The 27218-nt window shown below is 37.8% G+C and overlaps 1 long non-coding RNA gene across 1 annotated transcript in view; it reads left to right on the top strand.

Moving 5' to 3' along the window:
• The window catches only part of LOC120468696 (uncharacterized), a 175814-nt gene that overhangs the window by 70611 nt on the left and 77985 nt on the right, over positions 1 to 27218 (top strand). Inside the window, exons 9-11 of the long non-coding RNA XR_005620268.2 lie at positions 9996 to 10057; positions 10288 to 10528; positions 10642 to 20842. This is a non-coding gene — a long non-coding RNA (uncharacterized LOC120468696). The remainder of the gene's footprint in view (positions 1 to 9995; positions 10058 to 10287; positions 10529 to 10641; positions 20843 to 27218) is intronic.

Below are 27218 nucleotides of genomic sequence, written 5' to 3'. Positions count from 1 at the left end.
TTAACATGTTTATAAATCACTGAAAAAAGCACGGATGTCAGTGCATGTCAAAACATCCCAAACACCCCAAATACACCTTGGTCCCCAGGGGGTTAATGGATAATCATCTCATCCTTGTTTGTTTGGAATCCTTGTTAAAGGAATTTAACGAGAAATATCTGAGGCAAAGTTGCAGGTAAATGAGGCCTAAATGTTTTATTAAGCTATCAAAAAAAGTGTGTGTGTGTGTGTGTGTGTGTGTGTATATATATATATATATATATATATATATTAGGGCTGTGCAAAAGTTAATTACGATTAATCGCATCCAAAATAAAAGTCTCTGTTTACATAATATATTTGCGTGTGCTGTATATAATTATTTTGTATATATAAATACACACACATGCATGTATATATTTAAGAAAATATGTTATTCATATATAAAATATTTATATTTATATAATATAGATTATGTATTTATAAATATATACAGAATTTAACCGCAAATAATTCTTAAATATATACATGCATGCATAGGTATTTATATATACAAAATAATTATATACAGCACACACAAATATATTATGTAAACACAGACTTTTATTTTGGATGCGATTAATCGCAATTAACTTTTGCACAGCCCTAATATATATATATATATATATATATACTCTCTCTCTTTGCTAATTAAAAGTTGTTTTACTAGCGTCTGTTTTTATTTCTCCAAAATAATAATAATAAAAATTTACAAATTTGGTACTTTCTGTAAATAAAACATACTCCACAATTCCCTCATCTGTTTTTTTTTGTTTGTTTTTTTTAAATAAGAGAAATATCTGAGACAAAGTTTATATTAAACTAAACAGAAACTCCATTAAATACCTGTGCTCTGAAATGGCAAACTATTCAACCACAAACAAGAGGTTGACTGGCAATAACAGTTTTATTAAGTGTTGATCAGTTCATAAATCAATACCTTTCAGTTAGTTGACGTTAACTGTCATTAAAAAAAACAGAACATCAATTTATTGCCAATTACCAACTGGAGGAGTCACTGACTGACAATCTTGCTGTCGATCAGCAGACACATTAATATAAATGCGTGTGTGAGAGGGAAATGAAGGGGGAGATTGTACCTGGGAAGTTGATCATTATATCACTCAGTAGCACTAATAGGATTAATTTAATCTAACACTCAAGTTGCCTTCGGCCCAGACAACAGTTCATTACTCAAGCAGTCTCCTAGCAACCTTTGATTGCCCATTTATAAAGGACCCAAATGAATCAGGAAGAAGAGGATGTCATCTCAAAATATCATTTTATTAATCAGTGTCTGTTTTCCAGTATAAATGTCCAAACATACTTAACACAATACATGAATCAGTAAAATTACAATACTAATAATAATATTTAATAATTACAGACAAGTATTTATTAGCAAAAAAATGTATAATATAAAGCATTACTTAATTATATGAATCTTTAATTAAATAAATGGTAAAATGACTACACTATTATAAAAACGCTGAATTATTATAGTAATAATTGAAATTATTAAATTAAATAAAAAATTGAAATTATAAATACATTTTTAAGTAACGTTTTAGATTACAGACCGGAAAGTGCTGCTTAATTAAAATTATTTTACAGTGTCCTATAACGTACTTAAAATATAAGTGCCTATAATATATTATATTTTATATTTTAAGTTTGGGGAATAAAGGAGTAACAACCAGGAGAATTAAAAAAAATATTTTTACTGTATTATAGAACTAAGGGGTACTTATTCTACTATTACGATATAACAATCTTACATTTGGGAGCAATTTAGCAAGAACATGATAATGGTGAACCAGTACATCCTGTATAGGATTTTTGAAAATTACAGAGTACATATCTATGCATTTGTAAAGTAATCTTTTTAACAAAAGTGCACTGAAAGCGAAAACTATTGCAACTTTTGCTTAAATATTGGGGAAAGATACTCTTGCTTCATGTAGTGGTGCTTATGATTATTTGAAATAAATTTCTTACATACAGCTCCTTTAAAATTGGAGTGCTATCTTGCCTTTGTGTGTGTTGGCACACACACACACACACGCTATAAATAACTGTTCATTAATTATAAAACAGTCCAATTAATTCATTAACTGCAGACAAGTCTGCCAAGTCAAATGTCAATTGATACAATATCATTAAGGCATTATTTTGTCGAGGGACGAGTTAACCAGCGGCCTTTGTATGGCTGTACTGTCATTCTAAATGTGCATTTTACAGTATGTGCTGGCGAGTTTCCTGTGTCAGTGTCAAGAAACTGCCACCTATGCTGCAAAACTAATTAGGTACGGCAACACATGACGGCCTCTGTAAGGAAGATAAGCTCCTTAATTAACTGAACTTGGCCTAGCTACTAAATCATCTAAAAAGCTGTTAAACGGAGCAGCTGCTTTGACGTCAATTGTTGCAAACTTTTGTTTTATCCACTCCACTGGCTTTTTCTTGGAAGAGCCCACCCCCCCTTCATGCCTACTAAAATGATGTCTTAGTTTAATTAGCGTAAAAATATCTTACACTTCTGGTCTCGGTTGGTAACGTTTGTGAAATTTAATAAGTGAGATTTCATTTTGCTGCTTTTTGGAATTTCTTATAATATCACAATAAAATATTGCTGTAATATAATACTGAACAATTAATTAATTACATTCAGTCTTTGATTTTAGATTTTACACTTTATAGTCATAATTCCATTACCTTCATGCAACATTTCAGACCATCCATTAAAGGCGATCATTTGAACCTTGTAGCTTTTACTTTGGTGGAAAACTAAAGACATTTTTGATGAGGGATTTGTTGTTCATCTATGTCAACACTTGCAGAACCCACAAACATGAGGTACACGTGTTTTTCTTTCTGTAACTGCTGCTCAACATCTGCAACTATAATAATTAGCTTCATCTCATTAGAAACATGATTACATTTGCATACAAAAGATCTGAGTATACACAGGCTCTGTCAATTAGCGTAACATCATGGTATAAGTGTAACTCTAGAGGTTTTCACATCCTCATATTAACTCACTGTCTGCATTAATATTACAGATCTGATAATGTTTGGGGACTTTATCGTTTAGGAGTGAAACTCGAGAAAATCAAAAATAATCAGTTGTTGGCAAAAGAGGCATCAGGTGTTCTCATTCAATTCAACGTGGAAATTGATCCTTGCGTTTTTACTAAGAGCTCTCCATGCTGAAGATCTCAATAATTTATGCATTTATTTTCAGATATTTATTCTGTCATGAATATTAATGAAACCAAACTAATTAAACTGTTTTTGTCAAGTGTTATTTCAGTACAGTTACAATTTTTTTTTTGAACAGAACATTATTATCAGTGCTAGTAGTATTACTACTACTAATAATTATTATTACTGTCTTTTAGGAATAACTTGAGAAAATTTTACCCAGAAAACTGCCCCATCATCCATTGCTTCCAACAAACCGAAAGTCCTGCGTCAAAATCATGCTATTTTTTTGAGCTATAAGTCTGACTGTTAGCAGTCTTAGGCGCCATTCACATAAAGCCGCGTTCTCCTTTTTCCAAAGCGCTCTATCATTGCTGTGGTTGGTTCTTGTTATGTGACCTACCAATGCATTCTCATCCCAGGGCGTCATCTAACTGACGCTTTTAAATCCGATGCACATGGCAACCTTTAGCGTCAATTAGATGACGCTGATAGGTTTAGATCTGCGGTAGGGTTACGGTTAGACTACTACTAGCCACGTCTCATATTGACGCTAAAGGGTGTCATGTGCGTCGGATGTTGACGCATGGTCAAAAGTGTCAGTTAGATGACGCCTTGGGATGAGAACGGGATGGACCTACGGTGCGCTTGCGGCATTCTGAAGAGTTGAGATGTTTTTATCTCGATGCGGCGAGGACACGCTTAGAAAAAATGAGGGCGTCGCACCGCGCCTAAATTTGAAATAATGAACATGAGCACGCAGAAGATGCGAAACGTGAAAAGGCCCATAGACTGCTGCATTGATTACATATTTTTGAAGGCTGTGGGAAAACACAGCCCTCACCCTCAGGGAAACCGTGAAATAATACACATATGGGACCACCTATAGGGAGTCAACACGTATGGAGCATTTAACCCAAATGTGAGGGCTCACCTGAAAAGTGGGAAAACCACTGGTAATGAGTTCCTTGGCTAAACTCAAATACCACATATGTGCTTAATGATGGAGAAGAAAGCCAGTAGCCATATCACCGCAGGGCTGAGCCTGGTTAGTACCTGGATGGGAGACCTTCTGAGAAAGCCAGGTTGCTGCTGGAAGAGGTGTTAGTGAGGCCAACAGGGGGTGCTCACCCTGTGGTCTGTGTAGGTCCTAATGCCCCAGTATAGTAATAGGGATACTATACTCTCAAAGTGCACCGTCCTTCGGATGAGACGTTAAACCGAGGTCCTGACCCTGGTGAAAAATCCAGCTAAAATCAGCCAAGGCTGGTTGGCTGGTTTTGGCTGGTCTCCCAGCCTGGTTAGTTGGTTTATCAGGCTGGTTTTAGAGGGGTTTTGAACACTTTTTCAGCTGGTCAGGCTGGTCTTAGCTGGTCAAGTTGGTAGCCAGGCTGGGAGACCAACTTAACCAGCTAAGTCAGGCTGGGAGACCAGCTTGACCAGCTAAGCCAGGCTGGGTGACCAACTAAAACCAGCTACTTCCAGCTTAAACCAGCTAAGACCAGCCAACCAGCCTAGGCTGGTTTTAGCTGGATTTTTCAGCAGGGGACTCTCTGTGGTCATTAAAAATCCCAGGATGTCTTTCGAAAGAGTAGGAGTGTAACCCCGGCATCCTGGCCCAATTTGCCCAGTGACCTCTGTCCATCATGCCCTCCTAATCATCCCCATCTATACCAATTGGCTTCATCACTGTCTCCTCTCCACCAGTAAGCTGGTGTGTGGTGAGTGTTCTGGCGCACTATGGCAGCCGTCGCATCATCCAGGTGGATGCTGCACACTGGTGGTGGTTGAGGAGATTCCCCTCTCTAAGCGCTTTGAGTGCCGAGAAAATTTAATTACATATAAATGTAATGAATTATTATTATTATTAATTATTATTTTTATTATTAAGTGCAAGGTTCACCAATCACAGGAATCTTTAATTGGGCCTAAAAAGTGCATATTGTCACCTCAGAGAGGGGGAAGGTACTGACATGCAAGCACTACACCCTACCAGTCGTCTAAGTTCAGTTGTTCGTACCTCAAAGTCGGAACAAAACTGGTTCCATATGCAGATTGTAAAATCTTGCAAAGGTGTCTGTTGTAGCCGAGAAATGTCTACTAATGCTTCACCATTCGCTAAAGCCATAGAGGCTGCAACGCCCCTAGTGGAGTGATCCTTCAGTAAACCCTGGTAGCCTGGTAGGAGAAAGGCATCCACAATCCAATGGGCTATTCTTGGCTTGGATCCTTCTGCTGACCTCCAAAGCAGACATAGAGTTGGTTTGATCTTCTAAAGCTCGATCCCTAACCCTCTTGACAGAGGTGAGAGGAGTCAGGAGGGCCATCTTCATAGAGAGAGCACTAAGATAACTCTGAAGGGCTTGTAAGACCACTGAGATATCCCAAGAGGGGATGAGGTGCGGTCTCAAATGATTTAACCAGTACCTGCGGCGTGAACTTAGTAGCCCGGCGAGCATAGTATGTCGCCATGCACAGTTTGTGCATCTTCTCTGGTGCGGGACCACCCTCATGCAGATCTCTTAGCGCCTTGGCCTGGTGGACCACCAAGCACGAGGTAAACTTACAGAGCCTGGACGGGATTCTCGGAGAAATTCTGCAAGGTGGAATAGACTGCAATGACTCGTTCTTCCAGAGGTACCTCCGATTACCAGCGTGCCGCCCACCTTCGAGGGTGGTGAGGACTGAGGAGCTGGTGTATTGTGTTTTTCCACGATTTCGAGGAGACATACTCTTCCGAGAAGAAAGGAACTGATGCAGGGCATGGCAGTGTGTTGTGCTCCGACCCCAAGAACCAATCGGGCAGCCGTGAGCGCTCAGGACAGGAGTTGAGGAGTCCACTCGAGCTGTCTGGGAAAGCATGGCCGCCAACTCAGCATTCGCCTCAGCCTGAGCCGAGTCTTCAGTCTCAGGAGGCTTCAGACTGCCGTCCGATGCTGCGATCGATTACTCACCCTCCTCGCGAGAAATTAAGCAGGGAGATGCGATGGGGGAACTTCTGCTGGGGGACGCCTACAGGGACTCTCCCATCGCATGTCCCTACTCGCCCTCAGCGCACATTGCCAAGGCCTTTTACCAAGAGTTAGAAGGACCAGGGCAGGAGCTGAAGTGTCTCTTTGTCTTTTGTAAAAGAACAAGCCATGAGGATATGAACGCACAGGGAGGACATGAACCAATTACAAACGGTGTCTCAGCATGAGTTTGGCCCAAACACCGAAGGCAAAGCTCATGGCTGTTCGAAGGAGACATGAAACGACCGCATAAAAGAACACCGACGGAAGGGCATGTTAAAAATACACATTAAAATCCGCCATGTAATGCTATTTTAGAGTAATTTGCTCTTTTAAAAGAAATTGCCTATTTGAGATCACCATTGAAGAACCCCGGGGAACTCTTTGCACTTATCTGTGCTGATGAAGGGGGAGAGAGACCGCTGACGTGTGCTGGATGGTCAATAGATGGGAATGGAATTGCTTCTCTGTAATAGAGATGCTCTGTAGAACAAAGCTGAATGTGTGAAACTCGCTGGCTCTCTTATCCCTGGGTGTCTTTTAGAATGAGTGGCCAGACATGCAAATTTAAGTTTCTGAATGTGTCAGAGGTGTCTGTATTTCAACACAACATTGAAAGTGACTGACAGAAAGGGAACATGAAAATATCTTAATCTTGTTTTAACCACAGACCTTATTTTAGGCATTTACCAACAATTCATTAAGTTTTTGGATGATGGAACTGGAAGTTTAAAAATGCTAACCCATTCTCGGGTATTAGGACTCTTACAGCACTGTACTCATCTCCAAGACAACAGCTCAACTTGCACATATTTTTAACATAAGAACTTGTTTAGCTTTATCTACAACAGATAAAGATTAAAAAAAACTAGTCTAAGAAATAATTTTACTGTCCATTGATTGTGTTTTATTATTTGGTTTGAAGCCATCTGCTGCAATATAATGTCATTTGTCTCTCCAAAGAATTCCACCAAACAAAACAGCTGAGATCTGCCAATGCAAATGCGAAGCAACATTATCTTCATCCTGTTTCATGCCCAATTATCCTTGTTTGCAATTGAAAGGGAAACTATTTGTTCGTCATCACACCTTTTGTTAGAACAGGCATTTGTGTGGATTCACATTAGCTGGAGTTCATTGCTCACAGCCCTTCCAAGGCTCTCTGCTGGGCTCAGATCTGTTTTGTTTGAGATGTGTCTGTGGCTGGCTGCCTTCTCCATTCCCCGTAGGAAGCCAGTGAAGCGCTGGGTTTTTGACGGTCATTATACATCACTGTCAGGTAGTTCCGGGATAGGGCCAAAGGAGTATTTTGTTCCAGTGATCAGAAAGATTCAGCACTGGAGTTCAATACTAATGTGACAGCTTTCACGAGTCATTTCCTGCTTTCCTTCCAGCGTGGAGTCATACAGTGACCCGAAAGTCACTTAAAGGGAGAGTTACTGTACGCACAAACTTAACGTGCAAAAAAGAGCCCAGGTATAGCTGGATAATTTCCATAATGACCAACACAATCTACCAAGAGCAATGCTAATTTGCGTCTGGTTTAAAGGTGCATTGTGTAGTATTTAGGAGGAGCTGTTGACAGAAATGCAATATCATATACACAACTATGTTTTCAGTGGAGTATAAAGACCTTATTAATGAACCGTTATGTTTGCATTACCTTAGAATGAGTCTAGATCTAGATACACCGTGGGTTCCCTTACATCAAAATGTGCTGACATGTTTCTACAGTGGCCCTTAAAGGAGTAGTAAAAAAAAAAAAAAAAAAACTTTTGCTGATAATTTACTCACCCCCATGACTTCATTGTGAACCAAACGGTTCAAGGTCCAAATGAGAGTTTCAGTGCAGCTTCAAAGGGCTTTAAATGACACCAGACGGTGATTAAGGGTCTTATCTAGGACCCTTCAAGTCATGACTCGAAAAAAAATTAGTTCATTTTGATGAACGAGTTTGAACAGGAGTCACGAATGCTCATCACAGAACAGAGCAAGGCGAGCATTTTAAATGAGCGATCGTTTCACTAGATAAGACCCTTATTCATCGTCTGGTGTCGTTTAAAGCCCTTTGAAGATGCACTGAAACTCTCATTTGGACCTTGAACCGTTTGTTTCCCATTGAAGTCCATTATATGGAGAAAATCCTGGAATGTTTTCATCAAAATCCTCAATTTCTTTTCGACTGAAGAAAGAAAGACGTGGATATCTTGGAAGACATGGGGGTGAGTAAATTATCAGCAAAAGTTTATTTAAAAGTGAACTACTCATTAAACGGACAAACACATTTCGTCACTAACTTGTTATTCCCGTAAAGAAGCTAGCGGAAGTCAGACACAATGATGAACAAGTAATAATACTATTCGCAATAAATGTATTATAAATAATATTCGTTTTACTGAATAATTAAGTAAACCTAATTTCCTAATTTATCTTTGTAAAGAAACCATTGCTTAACTGGCTACTCTCTGCTGTCTCAGACGATGACATCTTTTCCTGTCGTCCACCGTGACTTCAACTGGTTGCAATTCTCAACCTCACCACTAGATGCCACTAAAAAAATTACACAGTGCACCTTTAATTCCTGGTTCAGATTACACGATTTTTTTGTCTGTTACGATAGTCACAAGTCACATGTCAGACTACACGTTGCTTCCTGACCAGTCATCGCATGCCGTCTTTAACGGCGCGCGCGATGTCATCGAGAAGGCGAAACTAGTAGAGTGACTTCCAGAAACGAATGTAAGCAAACAATGGATGAAGCGGTGAGTGTTGTATTGGCTGTCCGGTGTTCAGAAAAAAGTTAAAAAAAGAAAGAAAACCCGACAATGGACACGTTCCTGGATTGCTCGAAAGAGGACAGTATGGGCTGTCAATCCTCCAAAGAGAACTTGAGGTAAAATATTGTTTTCTTATATATTTTTAGTTTTAGTTTTAATGTTAGCACCATCGTCTCTCTTGAAAGTTGTGTACGGAAAAGCTTCTGTGCTCCCATTGGTCAACCTCATACATGTGACAGAACCGTTAAAAAAATAAAATTAAACATGCTAGTCTTTTGTCGTGATGTCGTGAAGCATCACAGACGCGACGTAGGTTGTCGCCCACTATGACGCACTATACGAGATGATACAATCGAATCTTGCTTCCCGATGCCCGTTGTCGTTTACGAATCCCCACGTCACCCTACGTCAAATGGATCGTGCCAAAATCAGGCTTAAATCGTGTAATCTGAACCAGGCATAAGACATGCTTCTTTTTTTGTAACCCCAGAGGGTTAACAACAATTTGAACTGAAAATGTCCAGAATGTCAATTGTTGAAACTCATCCTCATTCATCTCAAAGACACAGAGAATTGCCTATGAGACCATCTTATCCATCACAAAAAAGGTCATTTTAAACTTTATGTGCCTATAAAATTCTCATTGTAGGCTGATTGATTGATTTGTGATGGCTTGGTTTAAAGGAGTGTGCAGTGCATTGCTTCCATGCTGTTAGTGAGCAACTGGAAGAATCACTTTTAACTCAAAGAATATCCATTTAAATTTTCAGATATATAGTATAGATCATATATCCATCTACTGTAGCTTTTAAATCCAATGTCCACTTGCTCACATTCATGTCTTGCAATGCTTGGTGTCAATGAACGTCAAAAGAATTCCCATTCTCTGCAGTTTCCAGCGGAAATAATCATTAGTGGCACTAATACTCCAACTTCTGTTTTATTTTATTTGTTTCATTCTTTTAAACACAAATTCTGAATACAGGGGCAGATATCAACTACTGAAGACTTGGAAAAATAATTATACGTGTTTTGGCTTTCCTGTTGGTAAGCGAATTATGCTATTCTCATTTTGGGGCGAACTAATTTAAAAGCAGTGTTTTTTTAGTTTTTTTTTTTTTCTGACTTCAGGAATTGGTTGATTTGTTGAAAGCAAATTTATTGCAAATGGAAGTGAAATTGAAAGTATTTTCTTATTTGTTTGTTCCTTTGATTTATTACTCTTGTTATTCTTGTCCTGTGAGTTTCTCTTCCACCAGTCATTTGTTTCCTCACAGGTGCCTGGAGCGATTGCGGCTGCACAGAGGTGTTGCCCGTGTTTTATTTTTCCCAATGATTGCCAAAGGCCTCGGCTCTGTTCTTAGGACTCCTGTATCCCTACAGGATCCATACAGGCTTGTAGTCTAAAAGAGACTTTGTGATGTTCAAATACACAGACCTACCGCCATCAAGCCGCACTTTCTATCCATCTTGTGATATAATGTGTCGAAGGAAGGTGCAGGTTTCTCTAATGAATAGGTCAGTGACAATGAATGTCTAAAAACTTGCCACATGCATTTTAAATTTTCTTTATCGTGGACACTCTTAAATGCTATTGACCTGTATCACAATTCGATATGTACCGTTCTCAGGCTGCCAGACTGCAGATTGTTGGCTCGCATCTCTCCATCTCTGGCACTCACGATTGCTGACCAGACTCGCTTGACCTGGCAGAACCTTGGAGACCCCAGCTGTCAATGTTGGCTCCTGCAGACACCCTGCATTGTCCAGGCCTCCATGCCCTTTAAAATGAAACCTTTGAGAAGAACGGGCCTAGCTGTGTGCGCTCAGCAGAAAATGAGGCCCAGTTATCACCCTGCACTAACATAAGGGCACTTATAACCTTTTTTTTTTTATGGTCGATGGATCCAGTTTAAAGTTAAAATCACTGCAGTCCTGGAAAAAAATCCTCGGTTCAGTCTTTTATATTAGCTCAGTCATATTCAGTGAGTTCAGAGAATATGCTGCTATTACTACTTCCAAAGTTTCAGTCTATTCTTCTGCAAACTTTCAGACACAAATAATCTGCCAGGTTTTGAGAAATGGCTTGTTATTTACTTTAATCACCATAGCTTTGCACAGAAAACTCAGGCACTGCTCACCATGAGTTTTGCCTCTGGGCGGCTTGTGAAGAACTCCAGAGGAATTCCTTTATTATTTCTAAGTAAGAGTCAGTTTGTGCCTCGACTTTAAACTCCTCAGCTCTGTTTTGGTGGCCCTGCACAATATGTTTGGCATATTAAGCCATATATATATATATATATACAGTATATGCTGATATGTCAGCAAAAATATATCTGCCATATGGAAGAAGAGTTCGAGGTTGAGTAGAGCAGAAATTATGTAAGCTTGTTTCCGCCACAGAATCAAAAATAAAAAGGTAATTGCGACTTTTTATCAGAATTGCGTGATATAAAGTCACAATTGCGTGTTAAAGTCAGAATTGCGAGATATAAAGTCAGAATTGTGTGATATAAAGTCGCAATTGGGTGTTATAAAGTCAGAATTGATTGATATAAAGTCACAATTGCGTGTTATAAAGTCAGAATTGCAAGATATAAAGTCAGAATTGATTGATATAAAGTCGCGATTGGGTGTTATAAAGTCAGAATTGATTGATATAAAGTCACAATTGCGTGTTATAAAGTCAGAATTGCAAGATATAAAGTCAGAATTGACTGATATAAAGTCGCAGTTGCGTGTTATAAAGTCAGAATTGCGTGATATAAAGTCATAATTGCATGATATAAAGTCAGAATTGCGAGATATAAAGTCAGAATTGCGAGATATAAAGTCATAATTGCATGATATAAAGTCGCAATTGCGTGTTATAAAGTCAGAATTGCAAGATATAAACTCAGAGTTGTTTGATATATTCGCAATTGCGTGTTATAAAGTCATAATTGCGAGATATAAAGTCACAATTGCATGATATAAAGTCACAATTGCATGATATAAAGTCACAATTGCATGATATAAAGTCACAATTGCGTGATATAAAGTCAGAATTGCAAGATATAAAGTAAGAATTGATTGATTAACACGCAATTGTGTCAGAATTGATTGATATAATTAGAATTGCGAGATATAAATTCGCAGTTGCGTGTTATAAAATCAGAATTGCGAGATATAAATTCGCAATTGCATGTTATAAAGTCTAAAATTAAAAGTTAATCTTTTTTCCCCTTAGAATTGGCCTGATAACTCGCAATTGCTAGTTTATATCTAGCAATTCTCAGAAAAGATGTCAGAATTTCAACATATAAACTCGCAATAATGTCAGAATTGCGAGATGTAAACTCTCAATTGTGAGGAAAAAAGTCAGAATTGTGAGATAAAAAGTTGCACTTCTATCTTATTTCCCACAATTGCGACTTTATTTCTCAGAATTGCGACTTTATATCTCGCAATTGCGATTTTATTTCTCACAATTCTGACTTCACATCTCTGATTTTTTTTTTTAATTAGTGGCGGAAACATGCTTCCATGTGAAATGGAAAATCTAATACACACAGGTGAATCTGCATCAATGGGTTATTCTAACGCAGAGATGAATCAGTGTTGCAGACTATGTCAGCCGCTGGAAAATATTGGCGTATCGGTCGTGAATGACTTTCAAGTGAACCAGTCATTCTTGTGTTTGTCGATGTACTTGCAAGAGATCTATAGATATATTCATTCTCAAAATGTTACTATTTTTGGTTACACTTTATTTAAGGGTGTCATTTTTACAGTGTTATTATATATTTAAGTAATAATAATTAACAACATGTACTTACGATTAGCCTGGATGCAGTCCGAACTCCGCCCACAACATTTTTTGGACGGGAAGTTCGGTCTGGACTCGATCCATTGAGGAGTAATTATGATCGGTTCAGAAATCATCGGGCCAATCAAATTGCCAGGGCGGGCTTTAAACGATGATTGACAGGTGGTATTCAGTAACGTAATCCCCACGTCATCAAAGTGCGCTTGTCAAAGATGACTGCAGCTGGATAATTGAGATGTATAGATTCCGTTGTCGCGTCTTTTGTAAAAAAATAAAAATAAAAATCGACAGCGCATTCATTTTAATAGACAAACAGAGAACTGCAATCAAGGCATTTGTCGATCGGAAAGATATTTTTGGCGTCCTTCCTACATGATTCGGGAAAAGTGTAACTTATCAGCTGGCTCTGACGGTCGTTAAGAAGATGGGACGTAATAAAAAGCCTGTGGTCGTTGTGGTTTCTCCTTTGGCGGCACTCATGGAGAAGTAAGTTAACTTCTAAAATAAATAAAGTAGGCTGCGTTCAGTATTTGAAAACTGCGCTATGCAAAAGAAGTTGCCTTTTGCGTTGCTCTGATTGGTTGGTAGGTCTACCGACTATCCAATTGAGTGCAGAGGTTGTTTTTTTTGTCCTGGTTCGGTTACGACACGCCTCATAATCAAAGCCCAATGGAGGAGTTTCAGACTCATATTCTTTCTTAAATATGAGTATGACGAAGTCAGGCTAACTTACGATAGCATTAGGGTTAAATTGTAACACTTTTATGCTGTTTAGAAATTAAACGCCTCATAAAGCCGCCATCTCTCAGATTTTCCTCGTCCTTCAATGTGCAAAAGTTCACGCCATCGGACCTTCAACCGGGCTATTGAAGCTTTGAAAATAAAGATGGCCGAAAATGGCTGCGCTTTGAAAATAAAAATGGCCGAAAACACACTTCCTCTGCATCTCTGTGCTTTCTATGCAAGTTGTTTCACTCTATCAGATTTTGATTAAAGAGTGGCAGTATGGCATGCTGTAAGATTGTAAATAGAATCAGTTCTTTTTGCAAGTTCAAAGCATATACAGACTGACTATAGAAAGAAAAAAACTAATCTGAACAGAATTCCAGAATCCCCAGTGCTATTCATTTGAGAAGTGCAATACTTTGCTATAAATGTTTTTTTTTTTTCGAATTACATTATACTTTCCAGTTGAAGCGATTGACTTTGAATTAGAAGCATTGCAGAGTTTGTTTATAATTGCCTACTTCATTATTGTAGAACAAAGGTGAAAAACTGAGGTTTTCATGCTTGTTATTGTCTCGGTTTCCTTTTTTTTTTTTTCAACCACTGCGTCATTGAGCCAGTGCAGTGCCAGTACATTTCTCAGCACACGCCTCATTAGATCCACTTAGACCAAACGCGAGCGGATTTCTCTCTCAGACCACTTATTTATCCCTGACGCATGGCTGAATCTCATCCTCGGGCCTGAGCAATGAAAGGCTGTCTGTAAGTCTGCAGCTCTCTTTAGAGTGAAGAATGCAGCATGCAAAAGGAAACTCATGTAGGTGATGGTTTAGACCTGCTCAGATGTTGTCATACCTCAGGAGACCTGATTATCAGTGTGGCCTCTGAGATTTCTCTGAAGCTTGTTTTAAAACCCAGTTTTTGGTTTAATATAATCTTAATCTTAATTTAATTGGTTATTATTTTCAAAAGTAATTTATTTGAACATTTTCTTTATAAATTACAGAAAAAATGAATCGAATAAATCATGGATTCATTTTCAAATTCAGGCAAGGATGAGCAGAAGGGATTCACAGCAGTCTTTAATCAAACAAGACAAAAACATGAAATCACAAGAATAAACAAAGGCAGCATAACAGCTTGTAAAAACTAAGACAAGACAATTGTGGATGAAGAACAGAACCGAACTCAGGACTGGGAGTAGGGGAAACATGTGCGTAACACAATCAGCTTCTAAGTAAACTAACTAAATACAGATGGGTGGGCAGGCAGGAGCTCAAACTCTGGGACGAAGAGGGCCTTGGTATTCAACGCCAGCGCTTTCTCTGTAACGGGCTCAATCTCCCAGTCTGCGGTGGGCTGAGGCTCTTTATCCATGGCTGAAGTCTGGTTGTCTCTGGGTCTGAAGTGGGGCTGGTGTTGTCCTCTTCCTCGATCTAGATGGTAAAAGAGGATCCAGGAAAACTGGCAAATCCGCGTTTTTCTTTGTGGGATCTGTTGGGTCCATTCCGTTTTATTGTCGGTTTTATTCTCTGTTCATTGTCGGTTGTTGTTTGTGTATAGCACGCTCTCTCGCATGATGGCATGACTTTTGGAGTTTGTCATAAATCTTATGTTATTTTTATGATAATTTTATGAATATCTTCATCTTCTGTGGATTTGAGCGTTACAGACCAACTATTCTTGATCGGGGCAAACTATCACCAGCCTGTTGGCCTCCCAGACACCATTGAACTGAACTGGAGGGTTGCCGTCATTAGGTGTCTGGAGAGTGTCTTGCCCCAGTCCAGAGCAAAACCAAACCCAGAGCCCGAATCATCACCATCAGCCACGGAGAATTCACGTGTCCCGAGGTGAAGAGGACAGAGCTCACCCCATGCCCTGGAAGTGGAGCTCCAATATCGGCAGACAAGGGAGTAGTGAGTATGGAAAATGAGACCAGTCTGATGGACATCAGTAAGGAAGTATTGACTCCCATCCTATCCCACCTGCTACCTTCAACATCCCTGTTTCCACTAATGACATTATGAACTATTATTTCTTAACTCGCCGAAGAGCATGGACTGTGTTATTCTTACCGTTGTTCTGTCAAGTTTTGTGGCACCACGAAGCTCAGCCAGTCCTGCAGCCCCTCTGCTGCCGAAAGTCTACAGCCCTGCGACGTCTCAGGGAATTACCTGGCGTGTCGTCGAGCTGAAGTTCGTGCATCCACCTGCAGCAGCGTCCATGCGAGCGGATCCTGTGGCTCCGCCTCCAGCCGCTGTTCTCTTCGCTCCATCTTGGCCTGTGGCCTCCCACCTTCGGCTCCACCGGAGACTCTCGGCCTTGCGGCTCCACCGGGTTACCTCTTCCTGCAGGCTCCCCCTTGATCAGTCATCACTCTACCTCCACCATGGACTTACTGGTTGCCTCTGCGCTCCGTCCCTCCACCCCTACGGCTCCAGTGGTTTCCATCTACGCCTGTGGATCCATCAGTCTCATCTCCGTCGGTCGTCCCCTAGTCGTCATCAGCCTCTACATCATCTTGAGTCCTCCCTCCCTTCTACTTCGCCGTGGTCTGTCGGCACTGGGAGCTCTGGGTCTGTGCCATCGAACTGTTCCCATCATCACCGCCAGGGGATCGTCGTCATCTGTACCATCTCCTGTAACCACCCCTTCGCCACCCCCTCATCCACCTCCTAAACCCCCCTTTGCCATATTTTTGTTACGGTCGCACCTTGCCGGAGGGGGGTGTACTTTCACAATTATGTTCAGTTTGGCCGTGAGTCCACCAAAGCGTTTTTCCACGCGCCTGGCGTATGTTTTCAATTGTTTTGAATGGGAGCGCCGCATTTTTTAAACGCTATGAGCGTATCGAGGCGCTGAGCGTGTTTTTTTCACGCTGAAGCGTTGAGCACCCAGCGTTTTTACTGGTCGCTGGGAGTTGAACAACGTTCAACTTTGGATAAAACGCAGCGCTCATCACTGTCACATTTTACCCAGCTGTCCAATCACAGTGGAGGAGGGCCGGGACTAATACCACACCGACCAACTGTCACAACATTCAAACTGCTGCGGATATTCTGTATCATAGCAACGAAACGTCTCAACGGAAAAAAAACCGCTACCCTGCCAAAACACTCTCAAGGGTAGCACGGCGTCTTCAGCAGAGCGTCTAGCGTTTTCAGCTGGCTAAAAACGCTTTGGTGGACACACGGCCTTTGTTTTAGTTCGTGGACTTTTAGTTTGTATGTCATCAGTTCCAGTTTTCCTTTGATAATTTTCCTGCTACTCTTTTTATCATTGTCACCATTGTGAGTTTGTTTGGTTCAGCTGTGTGTGATTAATTACCTTGTTTGTATCTGCGCTTAAGTTCCGTTTTCTTTGTTCATGGTCAGTTATTGTTCGTGTATAGCACGCTGTCTCGCATGTTGGCTTGACGTTCTGAGTTTGTAATAAATCTTACGTTATTTTATGATCATATTCCTCTTCTGTGGAGTTGAGCGTTACACAGACAGGGCAAACCAAGGTAAAACACAAAGAAAATGAACATAAACCTGATACATGTCATATTTTAATTGAACATAATTTATTGTTATTACTTTATTGTACACTGTTAACATTAATTAAAATGTATTAGTTAAAATGAATTAAAGTTAATTATATAGATTTGCATAAAATGAACTTTTTTTCTAAGCAATTTTATATATTTTATGTAATTTAATGTTTTTTTTATTAAAATCAACACAAAGATGTTGTTATGTCACTGTGTACGTCGCCATGCGTCTTAGCCTGACTTAAGAATGATGTGGTAAAAGAACGGTTCTAGTTCAGAAGAGTAAGTGCTGGTTTTGAACCAATTAACCAATTTTCCTGGCAGAGAACTGTTTTTTTTTTTTTTTTTTTGGCTGTCGAAACACAAAGAACTGGTCCGCGAGTAGTGTTTATGGGAGTAATCAGCTGGATTGGATACACCATTGCACAGGTGTGTCCTGTCTAGAAAAACATGCTGGTTTGCTTTCATGGAGCGCTTTTTCTCCTTACATCGATCCCTGACCAGGACTAAGGGTAAACTGATGCTTCCACATGCTTTTGAAGTCTTCATAGCAGAACTTTTTGTGGTTGACCCTCATAAATACATTTGTTTTTGAAGACGCTGCTCTTGCTTCCTCCTCCTTTATTGTTACTCCCTACCCAGGCTGTAACAATTGATGTGATTTATTTTATTTGTATTAATTGCTATATGATTTAAAACATTTTCATTCATTTGATTAGAATATTTCATCAATTGACAGCCCTAATAAACATTAAATTCATCACACAGACTCTGTATGGACTCAGCATGGAGTCTAGTTAACAGATATTTTGATGCCAAAAGCAGGGCCGTGAGCGGTAATCTCTCTGAACTGCTGTTCATATCTCGTTCCTTCATTCATATTTTAGCTTCTACTTCTTACAGTGTGATGTTCACTGCGGGTGACTTTCAGAATCACAATCTCCTCTGTTCCATTTGGTTGCCATGGAGATCAGCAGTACTTTGATGTTTAAGTAATTCAATTATATTTAATATAGATTAATGCTATTATAATCAGCCAAAATATACATGGAATGGGGCATATTATTAAACTGTTTCACACACTTTTTAGGACTTAGGAAAGCAGATTTGACTATTTAATTTTAATGGTCTGATCACTGAAGTTGAAAAACTGCTTGCGAGAATTTGGAAGTAATTAAACACCAGGATGAGTTTTGTTTAATGACTGTGCCAGATTTCAACAATTCCATCTGTTTTTAAAACTTTAAAACTTTTTTTAGGGTGTGTTTAGGATGTTGAAAAAAAAAAAAGAATTTAAAACCTTGTGTTTATTCTGTGGAGCACAAATGGTGGCCATTCTTTTCCTTGTAATGAAAGTGAATGGTTCTTCAAAAGCACCAAATTGACCAAAAATGTATACACATTTTTTTAAAAATCTTTATCTGACTCTGCAAAGCCAAGAAACATCAATTTCAGACTGAAGATTTTCTCCTCACTGAAAATTAGTCTTGAGAATGGGCATATCTCCACTTTATCGCTAAGATAAGAAATGTATATATACTATTTAGAGAAAATGGGCTTACTTAGATAACACAGGGTTTGTCCTCAGTTGGCCAGGTGCCTGTTGGGCTTTATGCCCAAATATTTTGGCAGATACTATCTTTCACATCTGAAACCTGCTATTTTTAGTCACAAGTACACACTCACGCCTCAGGGTGAATTGGGAAACAAGTAAGTTAAGGTGGGTTAAAAAGGATGCTGGCCTGGAGTAGATTTGTTTTTGTTTGTTGTCTCCAGCCGAAATGGACAATGCTACAGAAGAGAGAGTATTTCAGCGCACCCAATGTTTTTCCTCATAGCAACAAATTTCAGCACAGCCTTATGGAACAGGTGCTAAGAGCACAAAAGCAAATTCTGCCTGGTCTACATTGATGATATTGTGGTTTACTCTCCTTCTGTTTTAACCCACATTCAACATCTCCAGAATGTTTACTAGTCTTCAAATTCTGGTTTGTCTCTTAACTTGAAGAAATGCAATTTCATCAAGCCATCATTGACATTTCTAGGTCATGTCATCTCGGCAGATGGAGTTAAGATAGATCTGGGGAAAATATCAGCTGTCCAATCATTCCCGGTACCTGCATCAGTCAAAGAGGTCCAAAGATTTCTGGGTCTGTCAGGTTGGTACCATAGGTTTATTGAGAATTTTTCTAAGAAGGTTAATAAGTTGTACAACATGTCTCCAGGGGTTTCATTTCTTTGTCAGTTACTGCAAGGGACAATGCAATGTGTTTCCTGATGCCTTATGGAGAAAGTACCACACAGAAACAGAGTCTCTTTTTTTAAATACAGCCCCCCAAAAAAAGAATTCACCTGACGACACTCTACCTGTTGATCTTGAGCAAGTCGGAGAAAGCTCAGAAAGATGACAAGAAGATCCAGAATTTTTTTTGTCACAAAATCTGCAGAGAAAAAGTGATGATGCAATTCGAGTTCAGTATCTGTGTAAAAGTGGAGTAATTTTTAGGAGTTTCCCTGAAGTAAAGAAAGTACAAAACTGCAAATAGTGATTCCAGCTGTTTTCAGAAAGAAATTTTTATCCTATGCTCATGACAATCCATTGAGTGACCATTTAAGAAGTTTTAAGACCCTAATGCGACTGCTTGACTTTGTCTATTGACCCAGGTGACGTTTGGCAGTATTGCAAAGTATGTAGGTTATGCCAACAATACAAACCACCAACAAGTAAGACTGCAGGTATGATGCAGTGTGTACCAGTAGTCGAGCCGGGACATATAATGGGGATTGACATAATGGATCCTTTTCCAAGGAGTTCAAAGCAACATGAGTACCTGTTAGTAGTTGTGGACTATATCTCCAAATGGGTGGAATCATTTCCAATCAGAGCCGCAAAAGCTCCTACTATTACTCGAATTCTCATTGAAGAGATTTTCACTCGTTGGGTAACACCAACTTACTAGGTGCCTTACTGTGGAAGGCAGTTCACATCGAATCTCCTGACAACTACAGTGATCTGGTTAAAGCTAATGTGGAGAAAGCCCAACAGCACCAAGGAAAAGTATTACAATCAAAGAAGAAAGAACCAGTTCTGTGAAGGAGATGTGGAATGGGTGAGATCTCATCCGTTATCCAAGGCCGATGATGGCCAAATTATCTCCAAGGTAGAAAGGGCATGGACAAATTGTAGCTAGAAGCTAGGTCATGTGAACTATCAGGTTTCTTTTATTTCTGATCTGACAGTCATTGATTCGTGTCATGTACAGAACTTGAAAATTTGCCATGGATGTGGGGTATGTAACAGAATAAAAATCTGTAACAGTTATTTTGTAATGAAAGAATAGAATGGTGTAGAAACACTACAAGCCACTAGAGGGCGCTATATAGGCTCACCTGTTTGGCATATAAGGGAAAGCTGACATGAAGAAGTAAGTCAGTTTGGGTATTGGGAGCTTATGTTTCTTGGTGGTTACCTCAAGAAAGTGACTCATTGAGAAACCTTGGGGTTTTAAGCTGAATGTAAGAACATTTACTCACGCCTCAGGGTGAATTGGGAAACAAGTTAGGATGGGTTAAAAAGGATGCTGGCCTGGAGTGGATTTGTTTTTGTTTGTTGTCTTCAGCCGAAATGGACAACGCTACAGAAGAGAAAAGTATTTCAACGCACTCAATGTTTTTCCTCATAGCAACAAATTTCAACGCACTCAATGTTTTCATCAAGTTGCATAACTTTTTTATTCACGGGACAGACCTTCATGTCAGATAAGTACGTTAAGATTATTATTTTATTTTTTTTGGGTGTGTGTGATGAAAGCCAATGTTTTCTAGTCTTTCATTTGAATAATTATTGGAAAGTGCCAGCATTGGGGGAATAAAACACTTAAAAAAAATCAGAAGTCGGTAGAATGTTTGCTTAAGTTTATTAAACAGTTTTTTGATCTGTGTGATAAACCAGCCCGTTCTCATCCCAAGACATCATCTAACTGACGCTTTTGACCATACGTCAACATCCGACGCTTTACGGCACCTTAGGTCTTCAAAAAAAGTAACAATTCCAGTCTTCGGGGTCTATTGGACCCCAGACAATAATATTTAATTTTGTAACAGAATAGTTTTTTTTTTTTAACAAATATAATTTTACTCTGTTTATTAATGTTTTTACTCAACATTTGTGTAGTTTTTGGAGGATTTATGATTTTTTTTATTTATTGCTATTAATAAATAAATAAATAAATAAATATTTATTTAAATAGGATTTTTACAAAAAAACAGCATTTTATGTTAAATAAACTTTATAAAAGACCCAGATTTCTAACTTTCATTCCTGGGGATACCATGGATAATTTTACAAGGTTGAATGTAAGATGTTTTGCCTAATTTTTGGAAAAAACAGGTTAAAATTTGTAATAAGTCACTTTATCCACTAGATGGCTATAGAGCTCCACTAGATGGCTATAGAGCTTCACTAGGCCTATAACTATTTGAATTACTGAACGATATATTTTCTAAAGTTGGATTCAGTTGGATTCATATCTAAATATTGTAAAATCACACTTATAACAAAAATAAAATACTTTTTGTCAAAGTTTAGCCTTTGTTTTTGTACTGAAAAAACAACAGTTTTTCAATAATGTTACATTATGATTAGAATCAAACCTGAACATGTTACAAAGAGAAATGTTGGAGTCTTAAGATTTGATCATTTATTTCAACTGAACAGCAATAACAAATTAGCAAATAAAGCTGTAAAAATAAAATATAAAAAAAAAAAAGTAAATTGGTAGAAAATAGAATAACTAGGAACAATAGTTTGGAACAATAGAACAGATGGTCTCATCTCTTTTATTTTTTTATAGCCTTACAAATGTATTCCTGTGTGTGTGTGTGTGTGTGTGTGCACATTTTCAATGTGTCTTAGTGTTACCAATTTATTTTTGCGGTGGTTCTGCATTTTAGAGTATTTTATTTTACAAATGATAAGCGAATAGTTTTTATAGTCTGTTTGTATTCCTGTATATTGCATTCCTCTATATGTGTGTGTTTGTGTGTGTGTGTGTGTGCATGTGTGTGAGCATGATAATTTTGGATTGTGGATGTTTTTTGCATTGTTGGAAGTGTGCCACTTAATTTCTGTCATTTCTGTCTGTGTTCTGCGTTATTTCTGATTTTGATGATGAATTGTGTCTATTTTGAGTCCAATGATAAATAAATATTTATTTATTAATTTATAGATATTTAAAAGATATCATAAATCCTCCAAAAACTGCACAAATGTTGAGTAAAAACATTAATAAACAGTAAAATAATATTTGTATACAAAAAAAAAACTATTGTTCTGTTACAAAATTAAATGGTATTTTTTGGGGTCCAATGGACCCCGAAGACCACGAGTGTGACTATTTTTGTCACGCCTACATAAAAACAGATAGAATTCCATTTTAATTTTTTTTTTGTAGATCTTGACAGTGTTGAGAGCCGTAGCAAGTTTCATACCATTTGGAAAAAGAGAACATTTTTTTTAATTCAAGCAAAATTCATTTGGGGTCTAACAGACCCCGAAGACCATCAAAGGGTTTGTCAGTTAGATGACCCTATCTAACCCTACCCCAGACCTAAACCTACCCACGTAATCTAACTGACGGTGCCCTAAAACGTCGGATTTTGGCATATGGTAAAAAGCGTCAGTTAGATGACGTCTTGGGATGAGAATGTGTTGGATAAACACTCATTAGTAGCTAAATCGAAAAACAAAAAGAGAAAAGTTACATACTGCTGCTCAGCGTTTTTTTTCCCCCACAATTGAAATACAATAATTTCTATAGGAATCAGGAATTTTGGGTGAAGGCCAAATATTTCCCCACAAAAATCCCTACGGATTGAGGTGGCCACACAATTCTGCCACAGTGACCAACAGAAAGCTGTTTGGTTTGAAGGTTTGGTCATATTAGTGACTTTTCATGGACCATTTGTCTGTTGTCAGTAGTGTAGACGTATGAAACTCACACAGAAGTCACTTTCAAACCAAGAAGCTTTCTCTGTTGGTCAATGCAGCAAAATTATGTAACTTATATGTCATAAATTCCAGTGCTCCTGGCTCTTCAACGTTTCTATTTTTGTATACAATAAACACTTGTTGGGTGTAACATCTGGGACTGGAAGCAAAACTACTGAGGTGTGTAATGGTAGCAGAGTGATCACGTTCCCTCTGTGAGTTTTGAACTTTCGACTTACATAAGACCCACATTTGAGACCTTCTCAGCCGTCGTGTGTTCTTAACCCCAAAGAAGAATTTTAGTGGGCTGGGATAAAAGCAGTTTTAGCCAGTTGAGTTAAATCCCCAGTGACAATAGCAGTGCCAATCTCAGCCCTCGGCTGCACAGATAAGTCTCTTCTACCACAAAAGGACTCTGTTCCCATCTCAGTATTAGTCACCTTGTCTTTCCTTGGACACACACTTGATTGAGCATCTGTCTTCCAGGGCTTTATTTCAAAGGAGGTTGGTGGGTTTTTGGTGCACATCTGAAGCATGTAATATGAGATGAAGAAATTCAACAGTTCGGTACTTTCTCTGCTGGTCTCATTCCTGTTTGTCTGATTTGGAGACGAACCACTGATGTAATAGGTTATTAAATAACACCTAAATTCACATAATTCTTAGTACTTATAAGGTGTGCCATTCTGTTGAACATTCTCATAATATATATAAAATATACATTGAAAACAGCTATTTTTTCTTTTTTTAGCATTTACCCAAAATGTATGTTTTAGCTTTTTCTTGCCCCTCGAAATACATTTTCACATTTGACGATGTCTGTTTATATCAAATATTTTACAATGCAATTTTTTGTTGTTGTTGCTTCATGCCACTGTTGATTGCCACTGCTGAGAATTAGTGTTGATGTTCTAATAGTAATTTTTCAGGTCTAAATAAACCAACTCATAATTTTTAATACAATTTGAGGTTTAGACTATATTTGAGAATGTTTGTATTTTTATCACATTTTCCAACGGAAATGCGTGAATGAATATCCCGGACGAGCCCCCAGATACATAATGCATATAATGCGGTTACACTCATTTGTTTTATCTCTCCAAGTAAATTGTGTCTGTGTTCAACCATCATCTATAGAGAAAATATATATATTGCACAATGGAATTTATTTGATTTAAAGCTGAAATGAAATGAAATTAAACGCATTGCTGTAATGGCATGTCAAAATACATCGTCAAATTCTAGTTAAACGTTTTTGATTGACTCTTGATTGGTTCTTCTTGGAACTTCTTCATTCAAAACTCATTAATTTTAGCAGGTGCAGTTTGATTTATTGGTGTACTTGCTTTAATGTTCACAAAAAAAGAGATCAGTTTCCTCAAACACTTTCCTTCTGACGTTTTGTTTGGTGCGTGTGAATGGCAGTGGTTTTGGTTGAAGAGCTAAAAGCATGTGGTGGGTCATTATGCTTTTTATGTCTTCAAAGTGCAACAGCCTGATATCCGCTCATTGAGGTGTTTTAAATGAGCTCTCAAACCTGGCCGGTAACGGACACATTATGCCTTTGATGTACTTGTGCTCGTTAAAAATTTAGAAAACAATAGTGCATTAGACCATTAACAAGGGCAATAAATTCAAATGTGGGAAAATGGCCCTACAAAATTAAATTTTCACTTTTGCAACCGAGCAGAAGGAGATTTTGGGGGAATGTTAAGTAAAGTTAACACAGAAAACCATTTAGAAAAAAATAGAAAAAACTGGAATATTGTATGAAAAATCGAAAGATCACATTAAATAATATTCCAAATTAAGTACATTAACCTCAGACAGCATTTGTGGTATACTGTTGATTGCCATAACATATTTTGGGAAAAAATGGGTTACAGTGAGTCACTTGCAATAAAAGTATTCATACAATTCAAACAGTATTCATACGTATTTTATTCATACAATAAAATGATTTGAATTTAAAGAAAATGCCTGTTCAAAATAACATGTATTTGGAAACAAAATATATGTATTTGAATGGCATAACTTTAAACATAATGCATATTTGTCAGTAATATACTATAGGCTAAGTGAAACGGTTAAGATTTCTGTACTCAAAAAAATCATGGGTTTATTAAGTATTATTTGCATATTTTTGTTTCATTTGCATAATGATATGTTTAAACAATTACATTTATTCAGTTAAAGACTATGACCATTGTTTAAATATGGTTACATGTGGAACAAGCAGTAATAAATTAGTTAAAATGTATGAAATTGAAACGTTGAATTGGATTTATTCATGGTAAAAATTTTTTAACTGGTTTATTGTGTTTAAAACGCATTAAGTTTATTAGTACTATTACAGAAATCTCAGTAGGCCTATGACAAATATGCATAGTATTAAATTTGTCGGTTTGTTTGTGTTAAACTTGTGGAATCTTTAATGCATATTTTATATGGAAATCTAAAACTTACTTAAAATAGGTCATTTCTTAATGTTTAAAAAACTTTCAACAGTATTGCCTCGATTTGTGAACGATTTGCATTCATTTTTATTTTTTTTTGCCGTGCAAAAAATACCAATCTTTTCTGTGTAGTTTGCAATGACAAAACAATACAATAAAAAAATAAACAGCACAAATAATACCCAAGTTTTAACAGAAAGGTTAATGGAGGTACACACTAACTTTCTCCAAAAACTGGATTCATTCACTTTTTATAAGTATCATTTAGAGTCAAATTTAGTTTTTGTAGTATCACTTAACTACTATTGAATCAGGAGTTTTGCTAGTGTGCCATTTTTATTTTTTTGGTAGTGTGGTAAAAAATGATATTGAGTTATATTAAGACATGAAATAGTGACGCATAGTACAAATTACACTCCTTACTTGTACGTGTCGAATGGTTTTTATCTGTTATCGCACCTGATAAATTTACCAATTATACTCAATGACAAGCCATCAATAATTTCTCAGTGTCTGCATGCAGTGCATTCCCAAAAATACATTGGAAAGACATTGTTTTAAATTGAAATCCTGAAATCCAGAACGTGGACACTCTCCATAGATCAATACTCTTTAATATGAACAACAGTTTATTAATGCCACTGTACTTCAAACGCTTATGAAGATGAAACATGCATTAATAATATGAAGTGTTCTCTCTGTGGCAAAGATTTGTTATGCCCGACTGTAAACATGTCAATACCATGGGGTTAATGGACTCCGAACAGCCACTTCAGCCAAAGCGTATTTGTTTGTTCACAGATTGACTGTCCCCCCAAATTTACGGCCGTCACACGACCATAAATCTTTGCAAATACGCAGAGGTATTTTCAAATAGTTCAGTCATATTTTCTTCTGTCTGCTCGGCCTCCATAACCTCTTGATCCATCGTGAAAAAATGGGCAATCTCGCTCTCTTTCCCTCTCATTTTTCATTATGATCAATGACTCCATCATGAAAGGCTGTTAAGAGATTCTGTGGGTCTCCATCATGCCTCTTAGGGATTCTGATGCGTCTCCAGCTTGTTTTGATGGTCTCTGTAAAACTCACATTAGTTTAAAACCCAGTGCTGAAGAATTTACTGAAATAAAAAAGTTGGCATTTGGTATTTCAGTGTTAAAATCGGACTTGGAACATACCCTGAAAAAGAAGTGCGCACTAAAAATAGTGTTGAATTTGCACTTGTAGTGTACTTCAAATTGTATATTTTTTTAAACAACTATATTTGCAGATCATATAATATTAATGAAATAAAATTCCACTTAAGTGTACTTAAAGAGAGCCGCTTCCATGACTTGTTCACACTTTGTTAAAAGTATAATGTGACAATGTCAAATTAAACGTTTTACTTGAAAGTACATTTTAAATTATGTTTTGATAATCTTTTGTTGTGTTTTTTAAGAAGTGAACTTTTATTATATATTTTATATTATAATCATTTCACAGTTAATCTCCAAAATAATGTAGAAACAACATATTTATCTAACAGGTAAGAAATATACTGAAATTGAATAAAGTTATCAAACACTTCATAGTCTTTACTGCGTATTTAATATCAATGAGCCCTTACTGTTTTTCTCTCAAGAACAGCGAGTGATTTTTATGGAAGCTTGTTTCCGCCACTGAACAAAAAGGTAATTGTGTGTTTTTTTTTT

The sequence above is a fragment of the Pimephales promelas genome, chromosome 2, assembly GCF_988280905.1.
Source record: "Pimephales promelas chromosome 2, fPimPro1.hap1.1, whole genome shotgun sequence".
NCBI lineage: Eukaryota > Metazoa > Chordata > Actinopteri > Cypriniformes > Leuciscidae > Pimephales > Pimephales promelas.
Note: the sequence above shows the minus strand (reverse complement) of the source record. Positions and strands in the feature narration are given on the sequence as shown.